This window comes from Cynocephalus volans, chromosome 9 (genome assembly GCF_027409185.1).
Source record: "Cynocephalus volans isolate mCynVol1 chromosome 9, mCynVol1.pri, whole genome shotgun sequence".
NCBI classification, from domain to species: domain Eukaryota; kingdom Metazoa; phylum Chordata; class Mammalia; order Dermoptera; family Cynocephalidae; genus Cynocephalus; species Cynocephalus volans.
The window spans coordinates 5,251,986-5,279,427 of NC_084468.1; the positions used below are offsets into that span (position 1 = coordinate 5,251,986).

Here is a 27,442-nt window from a genome sequence, read left to right on the forward strand (position 1 = left end):
CAGCAACACACAAGCCCCCCCATAAAAAGAGAGAGAGAGAGAAAACAACTACGATAAGTGGTCAAGGGACAAACTTCGGGAAGAAAGATTATTTAGTTAAAATAGGGTAAATTGTGCTACAGAAACAAACAATCCTCAAATTACAATAGCTTAACTCAAAGATTTATGCCTTGTTCGTGCTACATGTCCATCCTGGATCAGAAGTGATATCACTCAACATGATCATTCTGGGATACAGGGTGACAAAATGGCCACCATCTTGAACCGCGCCTAGTCTAGGAGCCAGAGAAAACAAGACCTGTGCCAAAGCATGCACTGTTGCTTTGAAAGCTTCCTCCCAGAAGTTAGATGCTCACACTTCAGAAGTCACCTGGCCTCACTTCACTGTAACAGGGAAAGGTGTCACACCAGTCCTAACAACCACTTCAAGAGGCAAACTATGGGTCTCTTAATAGGAAACAATTCTAAAGTCTAACACTGTTAAAACCAGCATTCTGGTAAACTTGGAATATTAGAAGCACAGACGAATTAAAATATTGCAAAAGAAAAAATAATCCACAAAAAAAGAGACAAAAACAATATGCTCAGAAAGGTTTCAGAAAGCATGAACACTGCTGAAAGATTAACACCAAACCCACAACGGAATGGATTCCTATCTTACCTCCTCTAAGAAGCCCTCTCTAATTACTTAAGGCTACCCTGATCTCTTCCTCCAAACACTTAGGTCACTTGCTGCATTTTGATGATAACCATTCACAGAAGTCTCAAACTGCCTCCTGGGTATGGATTCCTTACAAGTGAAGCTGAAAGTTCTTCCCACCAAACTGACATATTCTATGTACTTATTTAACAGAATGCTTAGGCCTTTGCAGGTAATCAAAACTGTTTTAAATTAACTACTTTCCAAATCTAAATGGAGGGGAATTAATTCTGAAAAAGAGAGGTTTAGTAAATAAAACAACATTCACAATATTAGGATATGGGGTAAAAAACCCAACTCTGATCAAGTTCTGAATCCACAAGTGACTCCCTAATCTAGGGATTCTAATTCATTCTTTCACCAACCCACATGTACCAGAGCTTTCTTGTGTAACGGGCACTGCGCATGATGTTAATGACACACAGATGAAGACCTACTATATATTTTAATTGGGCCTTTCCTCACTATGAAATTCACAAGTTTATTGAAGTGCTCAGTATTAAGGGTCTGCATTACCTGCAACTGTCTTTCCATAATTCAATTTGGGTGTCTATAGGACTTGCATAGAAAGAAAACCCTTAAAGAGCAAGAAGTAAAGGATATAACAAAAAATAGAAGAAAAAACAAAGAAAAAATAAAGAAAATGAATATTTGAAATATTAAGTAAGACTCTGGCTTTTAGATTATACTATTTTTCACCAAGATCCCAAATAATATTTGTCTGGCAAACAAGAGAGTGCAAATACATAATGAGGCAGTTATACATTTATAAGTAATTCTTGCCTGTTATTTTCTGATCTCAGTGCATCCATTTGTAACACAAGATACCTCTAAGTTCTCTTTAGCAGGTAGCCTGGCTCCAAAACCAATCTATGGCCACAATAGAAAATGCAGAAAAACTACAACCTAAACTGGAACTCTATCAGTGAAAACAGGAACCAAGGATTACGCTGATCATGTAAACCATTTACCCTAGGTACGTGAAGAACAATGCAGAAACAATCAGACCTACAGTTTTCTGCCCCATTCTAGAAGTGTGTCAAGTCTTAGGAAATGAATAAGGCTTCTTTCTAAGATAATGTAATCAACAAAACTAGTGTGGGACCTGAGTTCTTTCTATGCAAACAGGAAGAATTGCATAAAGATTAAGAAATGCCATTTTTACTAGCCAACTTATCAGAAATGAACTGGTAAGTACAGTGAGCCCTCAGTATTCATGGGTTCCACATCCATGGATTCAACCAACTACATACTGAAAATAAATGGATGTTTGTGTATGTATGAAACATGTTCAGACTATTTTTCTTGTCATTATACCCTAAACAATACAGTATAAGAACTACTTACATATTATTTACATTGTATTAAGCATTATAAGTAATCTAGAGAGGATTTAAAGTATATAGGAGGATGTGCGTAGGCTATATGTAAATACCACACCATTTTATATAAAGAACTTGAGCTTCTCCGGAGTTTGGTATCTGTGGGGGGTGGGATGAGGGGATGTACTGGAACCAATCCCCCATGGATACCAAGGGATGACTATATACATTCTCCAGTGACAATTAAAATTAATTATTTACATAAATATAGGATTGTTTTTATAGATAAGGTAAGACTACTATACTAGTACTTGACAGTATCAGAATTATTAAATGTCTTAATAAACTGGAGGCCTGTAATCGACCTGGTTAATCTCGATGTTTAAAAGATAAGGGGGAAAAATTTTTTTTTAAAAGATAAGGAGAAAAAAGTGAGGAAGATAAGGAAGGAAAAACGATCAACTTTATAATGATTAAGTATAGGTGAAAGCAGTCTGTTCTACAAAGAATCAGAAGTACTAAATACACTTTCATTAAAGCAAAAAAATGAGAGCTAGATCAAGTTGTAACAGACTAAATAAAAGGAAACAGCTTTCCATCCAATATGGATAAATTCTTCTCTAATTATCACACAACTGACAAATGTTCATAGATCTGAAAGTTTTAAGCAGCCTCTATGTTATTATTTTAACTCAACTATTAAGGAGATGAGCTATGTATGTAATATTACATTGTTTTGTGTCTTTTACTTGATTCTCCATTATTTGGTGATTCAAATGCACCTGTTAGTATTTCTGGTTTGAAAAGCTGGACCGCCAGATTGAATTTTTTTGCAGGTTATCACATTACAATAACCAATGTAGACATTTATTTAGTTCATTTAGATCTATTAGCTATCAGAATTCTTTAGAAGGCTACAAAATGGCAGTTTTTATGCTTTCAAAAAAGTCCTTACAGGGATTTATAAAAATGTCCTTTTTCCCTAGCCAGGGCAAACTTCACTTCAGACAGTTTACAGGATGAAAAACATGCATGAAACATTTGGGCCAAAGAGAAGGAGGAAAATGTATATGCTCACAACTAAAATGAGTAGTCCTCCTCCCCTTGCAAAAGGTAACAAAATAGCTACCAAACAAAATCCAAAAACAAAATAAAGTTTTTATGAAATTCTAAAAGTTTTTAGAAAAATAGTTGGAAAAGTGATGAAACAACTAAACTTTGAAATTTAAGAATTTCAATTAGGAAAAATTGAAAGAAATGCAAAATTCCAAAGCCCCCTAAGCAAACTTACTAGAAACAAAAAATTGAAACAAGTGGATTTTCAAGGGGCTGGCTAGTTAGCCCGTTGGTTAGAGCCTGTTGTTATAACACCAAGGTCAAGGGTTCAGATACCAGTACTGGACAGCCACCTAAAAAAAAAGAAGATCCCCCAAACATCTTGCGGCTGGCCAGCCACAAAAAAATATATATAAAACAGTAGATTTCAGAATTTTTGAAAATGCAAAAAGCTCCAACATAATGAAACCCACATTGTCACAGCTGAAACATTTTATCATGTAAAATATTAGATCATAGTGCACTGAAATAATTTTTCAAAGCGCTTGTAAAAATGTCTGAGCATAAAAATCCTACAGCTTTCAAGTACTAAACTCAAAACCACAAAGTGATCAATCTTCTGAGTTTCAATGAGTTGGGAAAAAGTGGCCTGAAATTCTGCAAGGCACTCATGAGACAGTGAGTTAAATTTTTCTTAATTACTATAAAGCCATAATCTAAATGATACATATTATAGTTCTCCAAAATGGACTTAGGTAATAAGCAATACTTCAATGTTTTAATTTCTGTCAATAAGAGATAATACCTAATTTGACGTAAAAATTTTATATGGATTATCTGACTCATATCCTACTAGTTAGGAATTTTAAAGGACCCAAATGAAATTTTCTATTTGGTTATGCAAAAAGATAGACACTGGAGAATTCAGAAAAGAATAAAAGTACATGCTTTCATTTTTCATCCATTAATTATACGCTTCAAACATTAATCAAGTCTTTAGATGTGGCTCTTAAGATAACTATAGCAATTCTTTTAGCCCCTAGGAAGCTACTTAAATAAACAGTATCATAATTTAAAAGATAACCTGCTACACATTTTCCCAAAGTATATTCTGGGTGATATAAAAATGTATTATTTTATAGAGAACTACCTCCTTGTGCATAAATTAGGGAAATATCAGAGCTGAAACGAGCAGGTTTGTTTATTTCAGGACATCTTGAAACTTTTAGTGTGCATGTGGAACCTCCAAGAAGGAAACAAAATAGACAGCATTTTCCATACTTATTTACAGACCCTTTTTGTCTCCTTGGAACATACTTCTAATCAGAAACAATTAATATTTTCCCCAAAGCCCAAGTTATAAGCAAAACATAGATCACCTGAGGTCCTTAAATCCTAAATGTCCCAGGACTGAAAAGTTAAACTACAGCTTTATGACACACCAAGTTCACGGGTTCAGATCCCCGTACAGGCCAGCCTCTTCCCCACCCAAAAAGTCAAACTAAAATGTAATTTAGGAATAAGATTATTAAGTACATCCTTCTCCTTTTCTTTCCTTTAACTTGCATAGACTGTACTATTCTATACAGTAAATCAATCAATACTCTTTTTTATATGGTATCAGAAACTTCCAGATTCTCCCCTTTCCCCTAGGAATGTCTCGATCCTCATGTCACCTTAGATTACACGCACTTGAGGCTTACTGGTCGTTCTCTTCATTCTCAGTGCTTTCTCTGGAACTGTTCCAAGGGCAGGGTCCACAGCACCTTACCTACCAGTGTACACTACCTGTACAGCACTGAAACAGGCATTTTAGCATCAAGGAGGTATTACAATCACTAAAATAATCCTAGGTTTCTTTATACTTTACAAAACAATCACAGTTTTTCGTGAGTCAACAGAAAGACATCTGACAGTACATTAATGGCAGAGCCTCCATCAGGGAGTGAACCCAACTGGCCAGTGGCTCTAAAACTGAGGAAGGCAGACACTCTAGTGTTCATGGACCACAGCAAGAGATAGCATTCCAGGGGCTAGTGAAGGGAAGCAAGCTCAGTGAGAAACACTTGTATTTAACAAACATTTGCTAAGTGTCAGGTACAGTTGCTATAAGATTTAGACATGCAACAGAATTTAATTGTACTTCAAGGCATCCTTGAATCTGGGAAACACTGAATATCCCTACTACACTTTAAACCAAAGCTAGCACTGATGTCTTCTTATCTCATACAACTTTTCCTAGATGAATAAAATAGACACACTCCTCAAAACTCAAAATAGAAATACTTTAAAGACAGGTTAACAACGTAACATTCTCAAAAATATTCTTAAAATACTCAGCAAAGTATGATACTCAGCAAAAGTGACACATTTTGAAGTTGAATTTTATGCTGAGTAAAACCCTTCCCCCGGGCTGGTCAGTTAGAGTGCAACCTTATAACCCCAAGGTCACAAGTTCGTATCCCCGTATCCCCGTACTGGCCAGCCACCTCCCCCCCACCAAAAAAAAAAAAACCTTCCCCTTCAAAAAATATACTGAAATAATTATCTAATAATTATCTGAAGAGCCCTATACAGGTCAAAACTCGCTTAAAATTTCACTGATATGTTCATATCATAAATATTATTACAAGGTAAATTTAAAGGAAGGAAAAAAGGTAGCACACACACACAAGGCATGGCTCAAAAAACATAAACAAAGATGAAAGAAAAACAGGTAACTACCCAAACACTAAACATAAAAGTCAACTTTCAAATGGCTCATGTTAAAAATAAAATCAGTTATTCCTTTCTCACAGATCCTGGTCAAGTTTTCTATCATGTGAAATATTTGATTTTGAGGTTAGTAATAAGTATTCTACTCAAGTGAACATGAAATTAAACAACGCTAGGAAGAAAGAAATTACCATCCCTTGAAATATTTAGTAACTTAGGGTATTCTTATCCAAATATCTTCCACACATCTTCCAGCTATTATCTAGCTACCAGTAATTATAACTCCTGAAGTGATTTTTTTGCCTAGAGTTGTGTTACAGATCCTCGAACATTCACGTTTCAATGTCTGACATTCATGCAATGTCAAAGACGCATACTTTATGCAGATGTCACCTCCTACAAGTCTCTTTCTTCTACTTTGTCCTCTCAGTCTAATATTTCCAACTACCCACAAGAAATCTCCATTTGAACTTAAGCTAGCTGGGCCTCGATTTGTATTAGAAAGTTCACACACATATATGCACTCATATTTATTATCCTTCCTGCAACTTTCTGTCATTTTTCCTTCTCTGAGACAATCTCATACCAACTAATTTCATTCTTCTGCGCTCCTTTTATCACCAAACTAGTACATCTTGTTCTCTACCCAAATCAGCACTGCATATTCCATCATGTTATAGCAAAACCCCTTTCTGTCTTTATGTCCTTGGGGGAGGGGTGAAGATGAAGCATTCTGGTTGGATTCGGCCTCCCTAGTAGAGAGCTAACATCACTCACTCCTTCAAGGCTAACTAGTGCTCTAGTAGGAAGGTGCTGGGAAAAGAGCCAGGAATCATGAAACTCAGAGAAAGGACTAACTAAAATATAAGGAAACCTCTCTCCCCAAGGATCTGAGTTTTTTTTGTTTGTTTGTTTTACAAAAGCAGTTGGGATAGGACTTAAAAGACAGTCACTTAAGACAGAGTAGCCCTGTCCTCTAGAATGCTGCTTATTGTTGATATTAATGATTGCCTTCATTATAGGAACATTTGTGTATGACATTTTTCAGCTAAAGGCATAAAAATGTAATAAATTCCACTGAACTCACCACCCAACCTAAAACTAACACATTACTATTTACTTGTCCATTCCTTCTCTATCCCATTCCACTATCTCTCCTTCCAGAAGTTACTAAATTTTGTCATTTCTTTAAATTTTTTAAAAGTAAAATTTATCACAAATGCATAGATGCTTAAACAATAGTTATCATTCAACTGTACTTACTCCTGAGAACTGTAAACACGGTAATAATCCCACTGCAATCTTCCGGGGACTTGTTTTCACTCAGCACGGTGTTTCCAAGACTCACCCATGCTGTGTTCAGCAATTCATTCACTTTCACTATTTTATAATATTCCACTGTATAAATACTATTTTATTTAATCTCCTGTCAATGGACATTTGGATTGTTTCCAATATTTTGCTATTATGAACATTGCTGCTATGAAAAGTCTTATATATGGCTTTTCCTATACATTTCTGAGTATATGTATATTTAAAAATGGGACCACCAAGTTATAGGATATACAAATGGTGAACTTTGGCAAGATACTGTAAAATTATTTCCCAAAGTGGTCATACCAGTGTTATACTCTAATCAGCAATGTACGTAAGTTACTCCTTAATCCACATCCTCTCTAATACTTACACTCAGAAACTTTTTTCATTTATTATAGAAATATTAATTTTTGTCAATGTAGAAAGTGTAAAAAAATACCTCAATGGAGATTTAATTTGCATTTCCCTTATCACTAATGATGAACACCTCTTCATATATTTATTGGTCATATATGTTTCTTCTCTAAACTACTAGTTCGTGGTTTTTACTCATTTTTCTGTTGGATAGTTTCTTTTTTATTGATTTGTAGGAGTTCTTCATTATTTGACACTAGTCCTTTGCCAGTTACATGTAGCATAAATATTTCTCCCAGTGTGTGGCTCATCATTTTATTTTCTTCATGCTGTCCTTTAATGAATAAGACTTCTAATTTTAAATATGCTGAATTTATCAATCTTTCCTTTTTATTGTTGGCACTTTTCCTGTCCTGAGAATTTGCCACACAAACTGCAGCGTACAGACCACGGCACTGTAAGAAATGCAGGCTCTCAGACCTCATCCCAGACCCACTTAATCAGAATCCGCCTTTCATCAAGACTCCCAGTTGACAAACGTACTCGTAAGTTTGAGAACATTGTCTTCAGACATCCTTCACTACCCCAAGGTCAGAGAGATGCTTGTCTATATTTTCTTCTAAATGTATTTCTTCTCATATTTGTAGTAGACTGAACTACTGTTCCCAAATATTTCTTCCCTTCCCTAAATGCATTATATGCCCCTTTATACGAGTATAGCAAGTCCCTGTTGTTGCCATGGATAAGCTGGCCGTGCTTCCATGTAGGCAGAATATATACCCTGCACCGTTCCATGTGACTGGTTTGGCCAACAGACAGCAGTGGACGTGACATATACCATGTCCAAGCAGAAGCTTTAAAAGTGATCACGTGACTCAGCCTAGCCTTTTGTTGTTCTCCTGGTATCACAGGACACGAACAGCAAGTCCAAAACACGGTCGATTCCTCAGCCTGGGTCCCAGGACGAGACGACATGTGGAACAAAACCACAGCAGCTAACTCACAACCACCAATATGTGATGTAAGCCAGGAAGAAATATTTGGTGTTTGAGCCACTAAGATTTGTTGTTGCTGTTTTTATACCACAGTACAACCTTGCAAAGGCTAATAAAACATTTAAGTACTTAATCTAGAGGTTACCTATATCTAGAATTAGTGAAATGGAATTGTGAAAAGGCATGTAATTTCAGTTTTTTCTTTATGGAAAACCAACAGTCCCCATATCACTTATGAATCAGCCCTCTATCCTCCATCTGTAAGGCCACTACTCTCATATATCAAAGTTCCATATAACCATAGGTCTACTTGAGACTCTTGTTTGTTAAATACATTCATCCCCATGCCAATACCACAGTCTAATTACTAGACTTTACATGAAGGCTTGAGATTCTTCTTCAGGAATGTGTTCTCTATTCTTGGCCCTTTGCTCTTTCTTATAATTTTAGAATTAATGTGTCACAGTCTATTAAAAACCCTCTAGGGGGGCCGGCCCGGGGCTCACTCGGGAGAGTGCGGTGCTGATAACACCAAGACCCCGGGTTCGGATCCCATATAGGGATGGCCGGTTAGCTCACTGGCTGAGCATGGTGCTGACAACACCAAGCCAAGGGTTAAGATCCCCTTACCGGTCATCTTTAAAAAAAAAAAAAAAAAAAAACCCTCTAGGGATTTTGATTGGAAATGCATCAAATATACAGATCAATTTGAAGAGAACTGACTGCTTTACAGTACTGTCATCCTGTTTATGAATAAGAGCCATCTCTCCATTTAACCAGGTTTCATGTCTTCCAAATAAATTTAATTTCTCACATACGGAGTCTGGCTGTTTAATTTATTTCTAGATACTAGGATACTAGGTTACAGATTGTCTTAGGTTTTCTACACAATTATCATCTGCAATTGACAACAGTTTTTCATTTCTAGCATTCTAATCCTTATATTTGTTAATGCTATTCTCTTAGCATGTTGGCTGGCACTCAGGTAAGATGTTGATAAGTAGTATCAATGGGGCATCTTTTGTCCTATACCTGATTATACAGGAAATGTTTCTACACTTCTCCCATTAAGATTGATGTTCTCTGTGTTTTTTGTTTGTTTTTGTTTTTCGTGGCTGGCTGGACCTGTGACCTTGGTGTTATATAAGGCTTTGCTCTAACCAACTGAGCTAACAGGCCAGCCCTCTCTGTAGGTTTTATGTTGACATTCTTTACTGATTAAGAACATTTGCTCTTACCTGACGTTTGCTAAGATCATAGATATTGCTCAATCACCTATATCTAGAACTAGTGAACAAAGATACTTTCTTCCTTATAATATAAATGTGGTTTTCTTAAAGCAGCAGCAGCTCTTGAGTCCTTACTATGAAAATGTTGTACATATATTTTCACTTCATTCTAACAACCCTATGGGGCAGACACTGTTATTCCATTTTACAGATGATCAAACTGAAACTTAGAGAATAGAAAATTAATTTCCCCAATCAAACAGCAAGAAAGAGGAAGAGCTGGGATTTGAAAGCAGGCTGCACTCACTCCAGAACCAAGCTCTTCACTGCCCTAGACCATCTGATAGCGACTCAATTACCCAGAAGGATCCTTCTGGCCCCAAAGCGCATGACTTCTGCAGCAATGGTTCTACATCTAACTTTGGCTTGCCAGGATTTACATTCTGTTCTAAGGCAGTCCAATTTGACCATGGACTCCTTAAGAAGTCCTTCAAATCATCAAAAGCAGGTCAAATTCAACAGGGGAAAAAGAGATGATGAAATAAGCCAAAAATTTTAAGTTCACGTAAAATAGGTTCTAAAATTCTAAGAATGAGCTATTGCTCCAAGGACCTTAATGCCACTGGTAAATATTTGAAAATACGCACATTGATGGCTAAAGAAAAACCAAGGAAGTCTCAACCACACCAAGAAAATAAGAGGCTGAAATTGTCAACTGAAACCAAGGCTGTTGAGGCAGAAAAAAATTTTGTAAACCTTATTGGCAGCCAAATATGAGGATCAACCTGGGAAACACCAACTAAGTCAGAGAATTGCTCCAAAGGTTATTACAAATACCAAAGGCTTTTTAGACAGAAAAGGCTGAAGAAAGGAGAAACAAAGAAAAACAGATTAGTCACTTCAAAGTTACTTTCCTCAAAAGATGGGGAGAGGCAGACAGAATAGGAAAATAACTGATGAGTTAACATCAGGTTACTGCAGGCTGTCTCTTCTGTGTCATTATCATACCTATTGAAGATTTTAAATTGGCCTGTTTGGGAAATTGACTGTTATCTCTTTCTCTTGACTTCTGGAAAGGTCAGATCACAACCTAAATGACCTGGAATTTAGCAGGGGTTACTCCATTTTGGCTTTTAGTCTGGTCTGTTGTGGCCTAGTGCAGGAACTTGGTCCAAAACAATGGCTTCCAATAATTTTTATTTAACAAAATCGATATCATGTGAAATACCATGTTTAAGGAAACTGATATGTTTAATTTGGGAGAAGGTTAATGTGAATTATAACTCTTTTCATAATACACAGACATACCCACACATATCACATATATAGTTATATAGCGGGCAGGGAAGAAGAGTTGAAGAGAATCACAGACAAAGGGAAATAGGTTTACCCTATGTTTCTCCAGAAGACCAATCAATCAAATCAATTTTTAAAACTTCTAAGAAAAATATTGTACAGCTGCCGCAAGAAGCGCGTAAGGCTCCCGAGCCAGGAAGGTAGAAGGCTGAGTGCCTTGGCCACTCCCCACTCACACACCCCCACACACCCACAACCAGCCCAGCAACAACCACCAAGCCACCATCGCTGGAAGCCCCCTGGTCTCCCCTGCAGGAATGAGGGGGGTGCCACAGGCCTCAACCACACCCCCTTCCTCCTCCCACCCTATTTCCTTCCCCCCTCCATCCCAACTGCTCTGCAACATCTTAGAATGTAAAAAAACAGTAATAATAATAAACCTAAAAAAAAAAAGAAAACTACTATACAACTGTGGCAGACACTGTGGTATGTCACCCAGACCCCCAACTGAAGGACATGTAGCCCCAGCTTTTGGGAATGCTATGTTGGCCACTTTAGGGATTGCCTCATCTACAGAGAACTGCCCCACCCTATGTCTTACCCTTTCTGGGAGTGACCCACATCCTGACTGATAAGTATATAGGCCTGGTCATCTAAGCCAACTCCAGGCAAATCCAAAGGGCTATCTATTCTAGATTCACAGCTCCCCATGGGGTTGGCCAAGACTATGCTATGGTTGGGCCTGCAAGGCAGCTCAACTTCTCCCTCCCCAGAGTGTAGACCCTAAAGGTATGCCCTAATCAACATTCTGCATGCTAAACTATCTTCATCTACTTCCCTGAGAAGCCACCTTCCAGAGAACCCAACTTGTGACAATTAAGAATCTAGTGCCATCGGACTTCAAATGCCCCTTAATTGTATTTAAACAGCAGATACAACCACCATTTGGTGTGTGTTTACTAAGTGTAACACTGGTGGGGGACACAGATAAGCTTCACCTAGGGGGCAAAGGCGGCATGTTCATAAATAACTTTAAAGCTAAGAGAGGACTGAACAGTTAGCTCAGTTGCTTAGAGCAAGGTGTTATTAACAGCAAGGTCAAGGGTTTGGATCCCCATACTTGCCAGCTGCCAAAAAAAAAAAAAAAAAAAAAAGCTAAGAGAATGGGATCTCAGCACATGTACAAAAAAAGATCATCTTCAATGGCTCTGTATCTTTTGCACTGCAGACAAATCAGAACCCATGTTTCCACTCTACAGAGAAACGCTTATGTTCCACGTGGATATGCTAATCAAAGTCCTAAGCACTATAGCCACTTTTAGTAGCACCTTTTCATTCCCTTACAATCACTATTCATTTTCAGTTCACTTCTGTTGAGAAAACTAGGTAAGTCCTTCAAAATGTCTACAACACTACTGTCTAATAAATATGGTAGCCACTAGTGGCCATTTAAATTTAATTTAAATTTAAAATTCAGATTTTGAGCGGCCCATGGCTCACTTGGGAAAGTGTGGTGCTGATAACACCAAGGCCACAGGTTTGGATCCCTATATAGGGATGGCCAGTTTGCTCACTTGGGAGAGTGTGGTGCTGACAACACCAAGTCAAGGGTTAAGATCCCCTTAAAGGTCATTTAAAAAAAAAAAAAAAAACAACTTAGATATGTATCAAGGGTCCCATGGCAAGTCAAAAACCAGGGCCATCATGTGTCTTACCTCCAAGCTGATGTCCTTTCCATCATACTATTCACCTCTCGTCTAACTCATAGCCTTTCCCTCATACAATTTTGAAAGATTAAAGCAAAGCCTTTTACTCTGCATTTAGCATATCCTTCCTAATCGAAGTTTTTGGTTTGACCATTATTATTCACTGTCTCCCCAGGCCTGATGGCATTTTGAGAAGATGAGAGGCCTGAACCCCCAAGCCAGAGAGAAAAGCGAGACCAGCTCTGACCCCACTTTAACCAATGATAAAATTGCAGGTTGCTACCTGATCCTTTTCAACAACATCTTTTGCCTGCCCTGGCAAGGCCCAAGCAAGTTCCACTAAGAGGAGTGTGTTTCCATGACAGTGTCTATCACATGGCTAGGAGAAAAACTGTTAGAAACACTGCTCTTAAGTGTATGAGTTTTGGGTTTTTTTTAGAAATGGATTAAAAAAAAAAACAGAAGAATGTAATGCAGGGGAAAAAAGTATAATGTCTAAAGGGAAGAAATATCTGCCTGATACTGTACTGACATAGCTACCAACATATTAAAAAGAAGCCATGAGCTATATGAGGAAGGTTCCCAGACTGACAGTTGTCAGTAAATGGCCCAAAGTCTGTTCCTCAGCTCAGTGGGGTAATTAGGACAGAAGGTAGATGGGGGTGCCAAATGATGACTGACTAAGTCACCAATATGTAAACCAGAAAACCAAACTGTAGGTTTATATAATGGAAGGAAACAAGCCCTCCCCTCATGGTAGCTAAGTCCACTCAAGTGGCTGAACTGAACATTCTAAGGTACCCCAAGAGCTTAAAATTAGCAAAAGGAAGGTAAGATATTCCTACAGTGTGATGACTGCAAGACGAAAGAAAGCTCAAAGCTTTAAAGGTCGTGAGGGTCACCTTCTTGCATTAACTGTATCAAATCTTATAAATATGTGCTTTTCTTTCTACTACCATGATTAATTCTTCAGACAGACTACTAGAGCTTTCTTTGAACAGGCTGCATAGACTCACCTAAAAAATAAATAAATAAAACAGTATAGGGAAATATCTCAATCCTATATACTATCTTCAAGACTTGTCCACTTCTAGGGCTGGCTAGTTAGCTCAGTTGTTTAGAGTGTGGTGTTATAACACTAAGGTCAAGGGATCAGATCCCTGTGACAGTCAGCCACCAAAAAAAAAACCAGGAAAGACACATCCACTTCTATAAGTAACCAATCCCATCTATTTCATATTAATGAGACCTAGTTTCTTTCTGAACTTTCCTTTTACCCAAGTTCTAGAGAAACTGTAGTAAAGCTCACTTATGCACAGACCATAACTATCACTCTCTCACCACTTCACTGGCTCCTCTGCGGCTCCTACTCCTCTCCTCAGCTCTCCAGGAACCATCCCTTGATTCCTCTATCACATTCTACATTCACCTCCTCCATCAGTGCCTCTAAGAGCAAACTAATGCAAGCCACACATATTTAATTATAAATTTTCTAGTAGCCATAGTAAAAAAGAAACAGATAAGATTACAATATTTGATTTAACCCATTATATCCAAAATAACAACACTCCAAATATAAACAAGGTAAAAGATTATTAATGAGATATCTTACATTCTCTTTTTTCATACTAAATCTTTGAAATCTGGTGTGTACTTACAGCACATTTCAATTCAGATTAATCACATGTCAAAGCTCAAAAGCCACATGTGGGAGCTGGCTGGTTAGCTTACTTGGTTAGAGCATGGTGTTATTAAGACCAAGGTCAAGGGTTCGGATCCTCTTACCTGCCAGCCACCAAACAATCAATCAAAACCCACATGTGGCTCATGACTACCTCACTGAACAGCACAATCCTAGCTGACTTCCTCCAGTCTCATGATTTTAAGTATCATCTATGCAGTGATTGCTCCAAACCCTCTCTTTATCCTGCTTCTCTCTCCTGAACTCCAGAATTGTAATGCCATCAAGCTACTAGATGGTTAGGTATTGTATTGGTCCATTTCTGTTGCTTATAATTGAATACCTGAAACTGGGTAATTTATAAACCAGCAGGGGCTGGCCAATTAGCTCGCTTGATTAGAGCATGGTGTTGGTAACACACACCGAAAGTCAAGGGTCTGGATCCCCATACCTACTAGCCACCACCACCCCCCAAAAAAAGAAAGAAAGAAAATGTATTTCTTACAGTTTGGAGGCTGGTGGGGCTGGCCAGTTAGCTCAGTTGGTTAGAGCACAGCCTTGTAACACAATTTGGAGGCTGGAAAGTCCAAAGTAGAGGAAACACAGCTAGTAAGGGCCTTCTTCTTGGTGGTGACTCTCTATAGCTATGTGGGGGTTATTATGTGGGCTCACCTGCTCTCCTTATAAAGCCAGTGACCACCCATTAAACCGTCAATGAATGAATCTATTCACATGGGAATAGTCCTGAGGATCCAATCACCTCTCAAAGGCCTCGCCTTTCAATTACCAAAAGAGAATTTCCCACCCTCTTAACACTGTTACAATGGGGGTTGAGTTTTTCATACGTGAACCTTTGGGGGACACATTTAACCGACAATAGGTGTCTAACTGGCATCTCAAACCTAGCACACGTCTAAAACAAAACAGAACAAAACTCCTCTGGATTCTCACCACCACCACCCTTGCTATGACCTTCCCAATGCTTGTCAAGGGCAACTTCATGCTTCCATTGCTCCTCCTCTCACATGTCACAGCCAATCCATCAGCAAACTCTCCGTAGTTCTATCTTCATAATACATCCAGTATTGGTGTCATTCACTTGCTCCTCCCTCCCCCTGAAAAGCTCTGCTCTTCAGATATCCCCACATCTTTCTCCCTTATTCCTTCAAGTCTCTCTGCTCAAGTATCGGCTTATCAGAGAGCCTTTCCATGCCGGCCCTATACAACACAACACCCCATATCTCCTGCTCTGCTTTTCCCCTTAGCACTCATTTTCACTTGCCATATATATCCACTTGCTTATTTGTATTGTCAGTCTTTCCCCCAATCCCCACCAGAACCGAAAAGCGCTGTGTGTGGCGACTGGCCATGAGGGTGCCCTGCTCAGATCACCCTTCAAGAGAAGCTGCTGCAGGGAGCTGAGTTGACTGACAGCCTCTAGCTGTCGCACTTTCAGAGTCGCCACAGCACTGACCCCAAGACACTTACCTCAGGCCGCCCCCAGCCAATGGCTAGACTGGAAGGGGATACTAGACCCAGGCCTTTCTGCCTGATGCAGGATGCATAACTTTGGCGTGGGGACTCCCTAATAGCCCAGCCAAGAATTTCTCAGAATGCACTGAGAACACAACACTCCCTTCTCTCTCTGCTTTCACAGGGATCAGACAAGGATGGAAGTCGGAAGGTTCTTCATACATACTCCTGCTCCCTCCCTGTTTATCCTTCCTCAGCAGTTCCCCCAATAGATCTCCTGCATCTCTACTCCATCCTGGCATCTGTGCCTAGCATACTGTAGGCAGTCAACAAATATTTCATGAACGAATAAATCTCTAGGAAGAGTAGGGCAGTAGAAAAAGCAGCACAAACTTTAACTTATAAGGATAGAAGTTTAGGCTCCTACTCTGCCACACATAACCTGTGACCTCAGGGAAGTTTTCTGAGATCTCTACTTTGTAGCTTCCTCATCTGTAAAGTGACAATAACACCACCTCTTTCAAAAAGTTGTTAGGAGGCCTAACTAAAATGGTTTACCTAAAATCCCTAACTAGACACCCAACAGGTAGGAACTGTTAACCTGTGTTAGCTCATTCTCCCTTTTCCCATTTTCTGCAGCTGCTTCTAAGAATCCATCACCTTCCACTTCACCAAGAATTCTTAACACTTTTTAATAAAATAAAACACCAAATAATCCTAGTCAATCCCTTTTTCAATTAAGCCTGATATAATAAACTTTATTTTCATTCCCAAATTATCTATGATGGGCTTAGGGTTTGTTTTACTTCATTTTAGAAAGTGAAATCTCATCACATTGATTCCTTAACACTGAAACTTAAGCTGTTTCCCTAAATCTTCTACTTAAGCATACTTTTAAAAAAACAAAAACACCAGCCAGCCACACACACACAACCAAAAACAAAACAAAACCTGAAACTGCAGTTCAGTACCAACTTCTTACGGCTAAGTTTTTTAGAACCTTTTCTCCCCCTTAATTTTAAAATCTGTAGCATCCTTGATCCATTACGGGGTTTTCCCAAAAAAATACACACTGACTTTGCATGGATTTCAAATTAATAGCTTTTTTTTTTTTTTTTTAAGCCTCAAGTATGGTATACATCATTTACACAGGCATTCTGAAGTCTCCAAATCGATAAACTATACTGTTAATGGTAGTCACTCACAGGGAACTACATTAGGAGGCGAGAGGATGAGGGATTCTCACTTTGCGTTTTTTTACTAAGTCTTTACAGGACTGACTACAAAATTTGTGAGGCCCAGTGCAGAATGATAATGTGGGTTCCTAGCTCAACAATGATTAAGAATATCAAGACTTTGACAGCAGATCACTAAACCAAGCAAGGGGCCCTGTGTGACTGCATAAGTCTCAGACTTATAAAACTGATGCTGAACCTTTATAAACTTTATTAATCTAATATTCAATGTACAATACAAAGAATTTGTGCTTCTTTAGTGGTCTGCAATTATATCACAGGACTACTTCAGAGAAGAAAACACCCAGCCTAATGTCTAAGATTATTAGAACTAATACAGCAACCATGAAAAATTTTTAAATGATAATTGTAGAGCTAGGGCTGGGTCTGAAGCTCACAGACCCCTCAAGCCCGTTATCCAGACTGGGTCACAAACCCTTCACACACAGATCTATGAGCTAGGTAACAGGAAAAAGGTCCTTGGAGCCTCGGTTGAAGGAATAATAGTCTTTATTCAGCACACACACATCTAAGAGTTAGGCAGCCCAAAGAGAAACTCAGAAACTCAACTGCTACTGGCAAAGTCCAAAGAAAAACTGAGCAGCTGCCAGCAAAGTAAACATACTCTACTTTTAGACATGAGCTCTGCTGGCCAGCCGCTGCTTCATAAACTCAAAAACACACACACTAGCAACAAACTAAAAAGATACATGGGTGTGCATGTGCACTAACTCCACCCACATGAAACTTGTTTACAAAGAATATGCTGCACCACCCCCAACCAGACCTGAGGCGAGAGGGCCTGACTAAACTACTCTATTTTCCTCACAATAATTCAGAGAAGTCAGAAACTTAATGGTCAATTTTTTTTTAAGACTACTGAGAATACAGAGATTACACATGAAAGCTCACCAAGACATGTACAAGAATGTTCACTATAGCACTGTATTACAGTAACAAAAACACAGAAACCTGTCCCATCAACGAGTTAAATAAATTCTGGCACATTCACACAATGAAATACTAGGCACCTTAAAAAAAAGAACACAGATGTGTACATGATGTATATCTGCATGCCTAATATGGAAAGCACTCAAAGATACAAAGTTTAGTGTTTGTTTAAACCATGACACAAGAACACACTCTACCATGTTTCCATTTTCTTCTATGGTATTCAAGAAACATAGAGGTTTTCAAGGGAAAATGAGTACAGGATGGAAAGGGGAATGAAGGAGAAGACTCACTTTTCATCTTATAACTTAATTGCATTTTTAGATTTTTTTAAACATGTACAATTTATTTATTTATTTCCCCCCCCCTTAATTTCATTTTGTCGATATACAATGTGGTTGATTATTGTGGCCCATTACCAAAACCCCCCTCCCTCCTCCCTCTCCCCCCTCCCACCCAACAATGTCCTGTTTGCTTGTCGTATCAACTTCAAGGAATTGTAGTTGTGTCTTCTTCCCCGCCCCCGGGTTTTTTGTGTGTGTGTGTGTGTGTGTGAATTGATTTATTTATTTTTTTTGTTTGTTTGTTTGTTTTTTGTCTTTTTCGTGACTGGCACTCAGCCAGTGAGTGCACCGGCCATTCCTACATAGGATCCGAACCCGCGGCGGGAGCGTCGCCGCGCTGCCAGCGCAGCACTCTACCAAGTGCGCCACGGGCTCGGCCCAACACGTACAATTTTTAAAACAGGCTTTGTAACAGATACTTATATTCAAAACAAGGTTTTGGTTAAGCATACAAAATATACTTTAACAAATTTAACTTAATTTTTTTCTCTTTTGTTTTCTTATTTTTTTTTCTAACAAACTGTAAAGTTTATAAAAATAAGAAACTCCTTCAGATGGTTATTGCAAAAGATTATTGACAAAAATACAATCAGTACTCAATTATCAACCAAAAAGAGGATCAAAAATGTATCTATTCAATTTCCTCTCTATTAAAATCTCCAGGGAAAATGCTTACAAGGAGCAAAATGCTAATCAGACACCTAAGAAAAGATTAGTAACTGAAGGAAAAAAATTAAAGGGCTTGAATAAATCTCCATACTGGGCAAACAATTTTGAAAGAGTTATATCCTGGCTGTTAAGAATCCAAAGGTACTTTGGAAAATATAATTGAGCTAGAAATAAACTCCTGGCTGAAAGGGAAAAAAAAAATCCCTCCCCAATTATTGGGGTAACAACTATAAGACACCTCCCCCCCCCCAAAAAATCTGAAAATGCATCGAGGCATATTTCCGCACAGTTATTTATCCCCAAGTATTTTTTTCTCCACATAGTTAACTGACTTATTTTATTTAAATATTTACTTAGCAACACCCTACCACCCCCATGCCAGGTACCACAAAGACTAGAGATACAGTGCCTAGCCTCTCCTACAGTAACTAGAGAAAACTATACACACACACAGTGCCTGTGTTCACAGAACTCACATTCATTCACCACTCTAGCTAGAAACACACACACACACTCTCACACAGGAAAACAGTCTCAAGCATTTTTTTGCACTGACTAATCTTCTAACTGTCCTAATGCCTTTCGTTTCTAAAAGAAATACTAGCAATATTAACACACTCGCCCACTGGTACAGCCCTATCATACCCAAATCCTTGAGTCAGTTTTTAAGAGAGATTGGGAATATATAGATTTCCAATTATTAAAAAACACGTAATCATAAACATAGTCGATGTAAGTTAGTCATCAATATGTTACCTTACTGAAGGTAGGGTATTCATATTATTTTAGAACCAAAAGATGTCACTTTTTAAAGTTTCTGGACACAACTTGTTCAGTTTAGGAACTTATTCAATCACTAAAGCACATAAACTTAAATACAGTAACTAAATAATTAATTAAAAGTTTCAAAATTATAGTCAGTTTTCATCATCTATCTGCTCCCTACCCAACTAGGGAGCAAGACTACTGACAAGACAGACGAAGAGGCACAGGAGTATAGGAAAAGCCTAGCAACAGGAAGTTTTGGAGATGCCAGAAACAGAATTTCAACACTCATTACAAATACTACATAGGAGATTCTACTGCCCAATGAATAATTACAAGATGTAAGATTAAAATAAAAACATTTGCTTTACTGAAAAATAATATATAGTGCAAAATTTGACAATTTTAATTTTCAACTGACTTTCTTAAACCACATGCAAAAAACCCTGCTCACCTACAGACAGGTCTTCAGAATAATTTAGGATTACCATCATGAATCTGTGCAAAAGCCCTCTTCAGCTTATTCCCAAAACTAATGGAAGAACATAGGTGGAGTTGGAGAGAAGAGATGATTTTTCTTTACACACGTGCCAGAAATAAATCTATGGACACTGTCATAATAAACTAGCGTATACAATCAACCAACTTACCCAACCAGTAGTTTTCTCTACACCTGCTCCAACTAAAAGCTAAAAGCTGCCACTTACTGAGCGCTTACTATATACTGAGCCCCAATCTGATTGTGTCCTATGGGTTACCAAAGTTGTCATAAAAAGCCGTTCCAACCCTACTCTCCTTCTGCTGAAATCAGAGATTATAAAATGATTGAGTTAAACTTCAGTCAAACGTTAATGAATGAAGTACTATGTAAGACTATATTGCACACTAAAGGGAATCAGCAATGAATAAAATTTTTTCTCTTCCCTCAAGGAGTTTATAATCCAGGGAAGACCTCCATATAAATAAACTAAAGTCATAAGAAAAAAACTGCTCAGTGGAGATTATCAGGCAAGCAAGCACTGTGTGGGAGAAAAATAATGACTTAATTCTGAAAATCAGGCTACAGAAATAGAAGTAGCAACATTTAAGCCAAGTCTTGAAGATTTTGACAGAATAGAAAGGTAGAAAGGACATTTCAGAGTAAAGGAATCAGACAATCAGGGAAATGGTCAAAGGTGTCAATTAAAATATAAGGTGACAAGAAATGCAGTAAGATGAAGCTAAAAGTTAGAATGGGGACCGGCCAGTTAGATCACTTGGGAGAGTATGATGCTGGTAACACCAAGGTCAAGGGTTTGGATCCACATAGTGGCCAGCTGCCCCAAAAAACGAATGAATGAATGAGAACAGATGACAAAGATCTTAAGAGTGATTTCCTAACCATTCAACACTAATTCTCAACCAGGAGAGGGGAGTGGGTGGCGCCTCCAAGGTGAAAATCCTTGTTGGAGTAAGCCTACAACCTTACCAACAGAACTACATCACATCCCTCAGGTGTGATGAAATGGAAGGAAATGTTGAAAACCTCTGGTGTATACTGGGGGGGGGGGGATGATATGCTTTGGTTTACATATTAAATAATCATGGCAACAGAACAAGGAGAATCAGAGAAACTAGAGAAAAGGAGGCCAGTCAGGAGGACTACAGTAACAAATTTTCATAAGGAATAAGAGCCTCAGGGAGGGCAGGGGTGGAGGAACCAAGGAAACGAAAAGGGTGGAGGAAAAGACTGATGGAAAAGACTCATTCATGGAGGCAGACCTGGTAAAAATCTGGTTGTCAAGAAAGAAAGTCTCTAAAGGTTTCTAGCGTGGGTGAAGAGGACAAAAAGACTGTGAAGCAAGACTTCTTATTACCTTGTATCTGTACAGGGACATGCAGTTCACAAAGTATAGCCACTTTAAGTGTACTTCAAAGCAAAAAGAACAGGGACAAGACTGTTCTTACTTTAAAGAATAAAGACTGAAGTCCAAGAGAGATTTAACAAACTTGCCCAAGGTGACCCAGGGGATCAGACGTGGGCCAAGACACAAAACTGAGTCTTTCAAATCCAGTTCTAATGTTCTTCTAATAAGCCCCCTCAAAAGCAATTACTTTCTGTGAGTATAATTAATCTACAAAAAACTTTTTTAAGAAAGCACGTAATCTGCTGGGAGTGAAACTGTATTTGAAATGTAAAGAATATTTTTAAACTTGTGCTCTGGTTCCCTCTACCCAAGAAACAGGGCAGCAGTTCAGTCAGGAGTGCAAGCACTGCATCCATTTCCTCAGACCCTGAAAGCCAAGACAGATGGGACTGATGATGGCTTTCACTTTGTACAAAATACCACTTGTTATGTGACTGCGTGAGAGGCTAAAAAAAATTACAAAAAAATATTCTAAATAGTAACCATCTTCAACATAGTAAAACTATATTTCTAATGTAGTGGTTGGCACTCTGATGTTTGTTACTAAAAGTATTTTTACAATATTAATATACACTTTAAGGTGGATTACAGACTGATTTTATTTAGCCAATGTTTGAGCACTTTCATATGTTCAAACCCCTCAGCAAGGTGTTGAAGGTAAAACAATCACATGGTCACTAGAACAGAGACTAACATAAACAATTTATAACACAACATGATATAGGCAAAAACAGAAGTAAAAATGGAGAACTACGAGTGCTGACATGACTTCCAAAGGGCTCCAGAGAGAACATAATGTCTCATATGAACTTTTAACTGAGGGGATGGGAGTAAGACAGGGCATTCCAATCAGAGAAAAGAATAAGCAAAGAAGGGTTGACGTAGCTTGGCATCTTCAGAAAACCAAGAGCAGACCTGTTTAGCTGGACAGTGTGGAAAGGGGACAAAGAGGATAAGGCAAGTACAGAGATGTCTGGGGACCAGAGTGTAAGAGGCCTTAAATTTGATGCTCGTGTGTCTGAATTCAAAGTTCCAAGCCACAGGCAGTTTCAGAAACTTGCTGAGCCAGAGGCCAGCAAGATCTGATTTGTGTTTAGAAAAGATGACTCTGTCAGCCAGGCAAAGTGTGGATAGGAAGGGGCGGGGAGGAGTCTGAAGACAAAGCTAAAAGCTTTAAGCCAGGGGCCGGCCCGTGGCTCACTCGGGAGAGTGTGGTGCTGAGAACACCAAGGCCCCGGGTTCGGATCCCATATACGGATGGCCGGTTCGCTCACTGGCTGAGCGTGGTGCTCACAACACCAAGTCAAGAGTTAAGATCCCCTTACCGGTCATCTTTAAAAAAAAAATAAATAAATAAAATAAAAGCTTTAAGCCAAGCAAAGAATCTGAGGTTTTAACAGTAATAGCACTAATCTAGTATTTTTAAAGGGTTTGCAGTTGACAAAACTATTTCATACCTTCCCTCATTTGATCATCCCAACCATCTTGTGAGACAGGTGTCATCTTTCTTCCCATTTTACAGATGAGAAAACTGGCTCTCAGGCCATTAACTGCTCCAAGTCAAATGCTACCGAAACAGGGACAGGCCCAGGCTCAATATTTTTTTTTTTAACACGCAATGAGAAATAAAATACATGAAGAGTGCTACTGTAAAATAAGGCACAAAGTGAGCTATATTACCTCTAGAGAAGGGCTATAAATTCATTTAATTTTCTTAAATGGTTGCAATTTGTGTAACAAGCTAATGATCCTTAAAATACTTATAGATTCGCCTTATGTTAATGTCATGTTAAAGACCTATCCTTTTTCTTTAAAACAAACAACCACTACATCTAATCCCACTTCCTATGGAATTAAATATTTAGGAGTAATATTCTCCCTTCCCTTCAATACCTCCGTTCCTGGAACCGTGGCCGAATTTGCATTTCCTTGACGAAACAGGCTTACATAAAACCCTTATACTCAAAACTGAAGCAGTAAACTACTTTTTGAATTATTAGAAATTGATTATTTAGCAAGTATAGCAATTGAATCTAGGATGTAAGTATTGATTAGAAGGAGCTTCCATAGGTATACGAAGGCGTAATTTCGGAAACAGTTTTTGTCACAAAGAAATGACAAAGATCCTGAAACCTATTTAAGAATGATGCAATCCAAACTAACTGATGGGAAAACATTTGACCGTCAGGATGCAAAGTGACAGATTTTTCCCACTTTAAATTCAAAGTCTATCAAATGGTCAAAGTGTTCTAGAATGGGTCTTACATTGCATAGGAGAAGTCCAGCTTGGGAATCTCGATGCATAAATAGTTTTATCCACAGTTTCATCGCCTGTTGTCGAAACTGCTTGGCCCACGAACTCACCAACCTTTCACCACCGTTTTTTAAACAAGCAAAGACCCAGAAATGTAAAAGCCATTCTTAGGAACTTGGGCGATGAGTCAAAGTATCCAACTCCGTTAATTATTAGCAAGAACCACATTAACTTACATTATCCCAAAGAATCGCATGGCCCCCTCCCCGCTTAATCTGCCTCCTACACTGTACTTTTTACTGGATTAAATCTTTATAGCTTGCCTTTGGACGACAAACACTGAGAGGTGGCGGAAAAGAATTCTGCTACCATTTGGGGGTCTGCCACCAAGAGCTGGGCAGGCCCCGTCATCTGCGTACCACATGCTGCAAGCCCAATTCTAGCGCCACACGAAACATTTCCAACACGAACATCATCTCAAAACATCTCTTGCTCCTAGCAATGCTGGCTGGGGACGCGCGTTCCTGGAACCGAGCCGGCGAGGAGCAGCGCGCCGGTGACTTTGTGGGCCTGCCCCTCGTGCCTCCGGCCGTAACCTTCGCCGAACCTCGCGCCCCGCCCGCGCCCCGCGCCACAGGCCCGCGCGCCCGCCACTCACGGCCGGCCCCGCCCGCCGCCGCAGGCCCTGCGGCCCCGCCCCGCGAACCCCCTCCCCGGGCCCCTAAAGGACAATGCTGGAGGGGCGCGGGCGAGCGGCCGGGGATGCCGGGTGCCTCCCGCCGCGCCCGCCTTCGGGGGTCCGCGCCCCGGCCTCGCGTACAAGCACCCCGCCTCGCCATGCCCTGAAGAGCCGCCCCCGACGCAGCGACGACAGCCCGGCAGGGGCGGCCCAAGCCGGCCCATTGTGCGGACTCATCGTCCACGGCTCGCTCGCGCCGGCGCCCCGGGCGCAAGGCCGCCAGCCGGGCTCCCGGGCGGGGGCCTCGGGGCGGGGGTCCCCGGGTCGCACGCCGCCCGTACGCCTAGGGCGTGAGGCGGTGCGGCCGGGGCGGGCCCGGGTCCTCGCGGAGCCCGCGGCCCGGCGGCAACGGCGACCCCGGCCTCCCTCAGGCCAGCCCCGGAGCCCCGCGGAGGCAGCGGCGGCCTGCCCGGGCCCGCGCCCACCGCGCCGCGGGGCCGCCGCCGCCCCACGTCCTGGCGCCCGCCCGCCAACTCGCGGTACCTGCCGAGACTGCCGGGCGGCGCGGCGGCCGGCGGGGGCGCCTCTCCTCTCGCGGCGAGGGGCTGCGGGCGGCTGCCGAGCGCCAGGCGGCCCTGGCCTGCGCCTGACGTAAAGCCGCGGCGGCCGCGGCGCCACTCGCGGAGGGCGGGAGGCGGCGCGCCCGGAGCCTCTCCGCTCCGTTACCCGGCAACTGGCCTCAGCGCCCCGCCAACCAGGGGCGCGCTCCATATCCTTCCGCCCAGGCGCCGGGATTACATCAGCGCCGGCCGAGCCCCGCCCCTGCCCCGCCCCTCCGGCCTGGCTGCAGGCGCTGGCGGGCGGTGGGCTGGCTGAGGGCGCGTGGGGAAGAGCCCGGGCCCCGCCGCCCCGGCCCGCGCTGGGGAAGTGGGTCTCGGCTGGCGCGGCCCCCGCCTTCCCCGGCACTCGCTCCACCTGTCCTCGCCCCCCTCCTCGCTGTGTCCTGGGATGGCTGGAGTGGGTGGTTTAAAATAAAGACTTTAGTTGTTTTTTTTTAAAAGAAACCCAGAAGACAAGCTAAAGAAATGTGACACGGCTTTTTCTTTTTTTAATTAAGTAGGCAAAAAGAAAAGGAATTCAGGAACATTCGGAAATGGCAACCAAAAATGTGCACTAACCTTTTAATCAGACTCTTCACACCCACCCACCTTCCCTAAATGTGACTCCTAGGCCTGTTCTAAAAAATTATATATCATAGACATCAGAAAGGAAGGAGCCGGGAGGTTACATACTTACAGAGAGGAAGCGGGTCCAGAGGGGCAGCAATATGCCTGGGGTGATTTGTTCATTGTTTCATTTATTGAGTACCCACCAGGTGCCAGGCACTGGGCTTTGTTCAGAACTTGCTGGCAAAGTTCCCACCCCAGCTCACAGGCTTGTGGGAGAAGCAAATGTGTACACTGGACAGTGGTGATCTGCTGAGGTGAGCTGGACACTGTAGTGTGCTGGAGAGACTGGAGGGACACCGTGAAGAACTATCGTTATACGCTACCCACAAAGTGTTTTTTCTTTACACATTTCTTTCGTTCACAAGAATCCTGGCACAAGGCATTATCATCCCCATTACACTGGTGAGGAGGCTGAGGCTCGAGGTAACAGGTCACACCCACACCTGGCTGCTAGTGAGTGGGCGAGGCCATCTGAAGCCCCTATCCACACTGCCTCTTGCAGGAGACAGGATTTAAACCCTGGGTCTGGACTCTGACATCTAGGGTCTTTTCCTTTACACAACTCTGTCCCTTCATCAGCTTGCTCCCAGTCTTATTCGCTGAGCGTTCATCTCAGGTGAATGTGTCTCATCATGAATCACAGTGCATTTGTTCAATCAATATCTTCTGAGCATGTGCTCTGCCCTGGCTCCATGCCAGGCAGAGGCGGTTCCAATACTCCTGGAGATCAAACTCTGGAAAGGGGGAGAGGATGGCAAAGTGTGGGAAATCCAGGAAGATCTGGGTGCAAAGGAGGGGAGGACAAGGGAGCTTCAGAGTCTATTTTCCAGATGCCCCCAGACTCCAGGATTTCACAGACCAGTGAAATGTTTCCCCAGACTATGGAGGATTTGCAAAAGGTGGTCAACTATTAATTTTTGCCACATTGGTGACACTGCTGTCACCAAAATTCATATTTTACAAATTACAAAAAGGTGTATTTATAGCAAAAAATTTAGGGCCGGCCCGTGGCTCACTTGGGAGAGTGTGGTGCTGATAACACCAAGTCAAGGGTTAAGATCCCTATACCGGTCATCTTTAAAAAAAAAAAAAAAAAAAAAAAACAGCAAAAAATTTAAAAACTAGTAACATATCTCAAGTATTCTCAGAAGAAAGGGAACAGTTGGCAACTTTCTAACTACACGTACACATAGTTTATTGACCTTATTTTTATCATTTTGCTACAGGCCAGGTTTTATAAACCATGAACAAGTAGAACCTGAAGGCTTCTTCGCAGAAGAGATATTTAAACTGAGTAGAAATTAACTAGGATTAGTAGAATTTGGAGGTGGTAAAGGAAAATTACAGATTAGGAAATGAAAGTGTCTTGATCACTTTGTTTCCTTAACAAAATTGCGTGAATCCTTCAGATTGTTTTGATAAAAGTCCTGGAGGGCTTGGCCGAGTCCAGCCCGAGGGGCTTGGCACTTGCTGATTCCTGTTTGTAGCACACTCCTTCCCCAGTAGCTGACTTCTTGTTCAAGGCTCAGCTACAATGTCACCTACCTTGAGACATTGTCCCTGAA

General features: G+C 40.7%; 1 protein-coding gene across 1 annotated transcript in view; it reads right to left on the bottom strand.

Moving 5' to 3' along the window:
• Positions 1-25,302, bottom strand: part of KIAA0232 (KIAA0232 ortholog) — an 86,557-nt gene extending 61,255 nt beyond the window's left edge. Inside the window, exon 1 of the mRNA XM_063107887.1 lies at positions 25,192-25,302. The gene's annotated coding sequence lies outside the window, so the exon portion shown is untranslated. The remainder of the gene's footprint in view (positions 1-25,191) is intronic.
• Between the last annotated feature and the right edge of the window lie 2,140 nt (positions 25,303-27,442).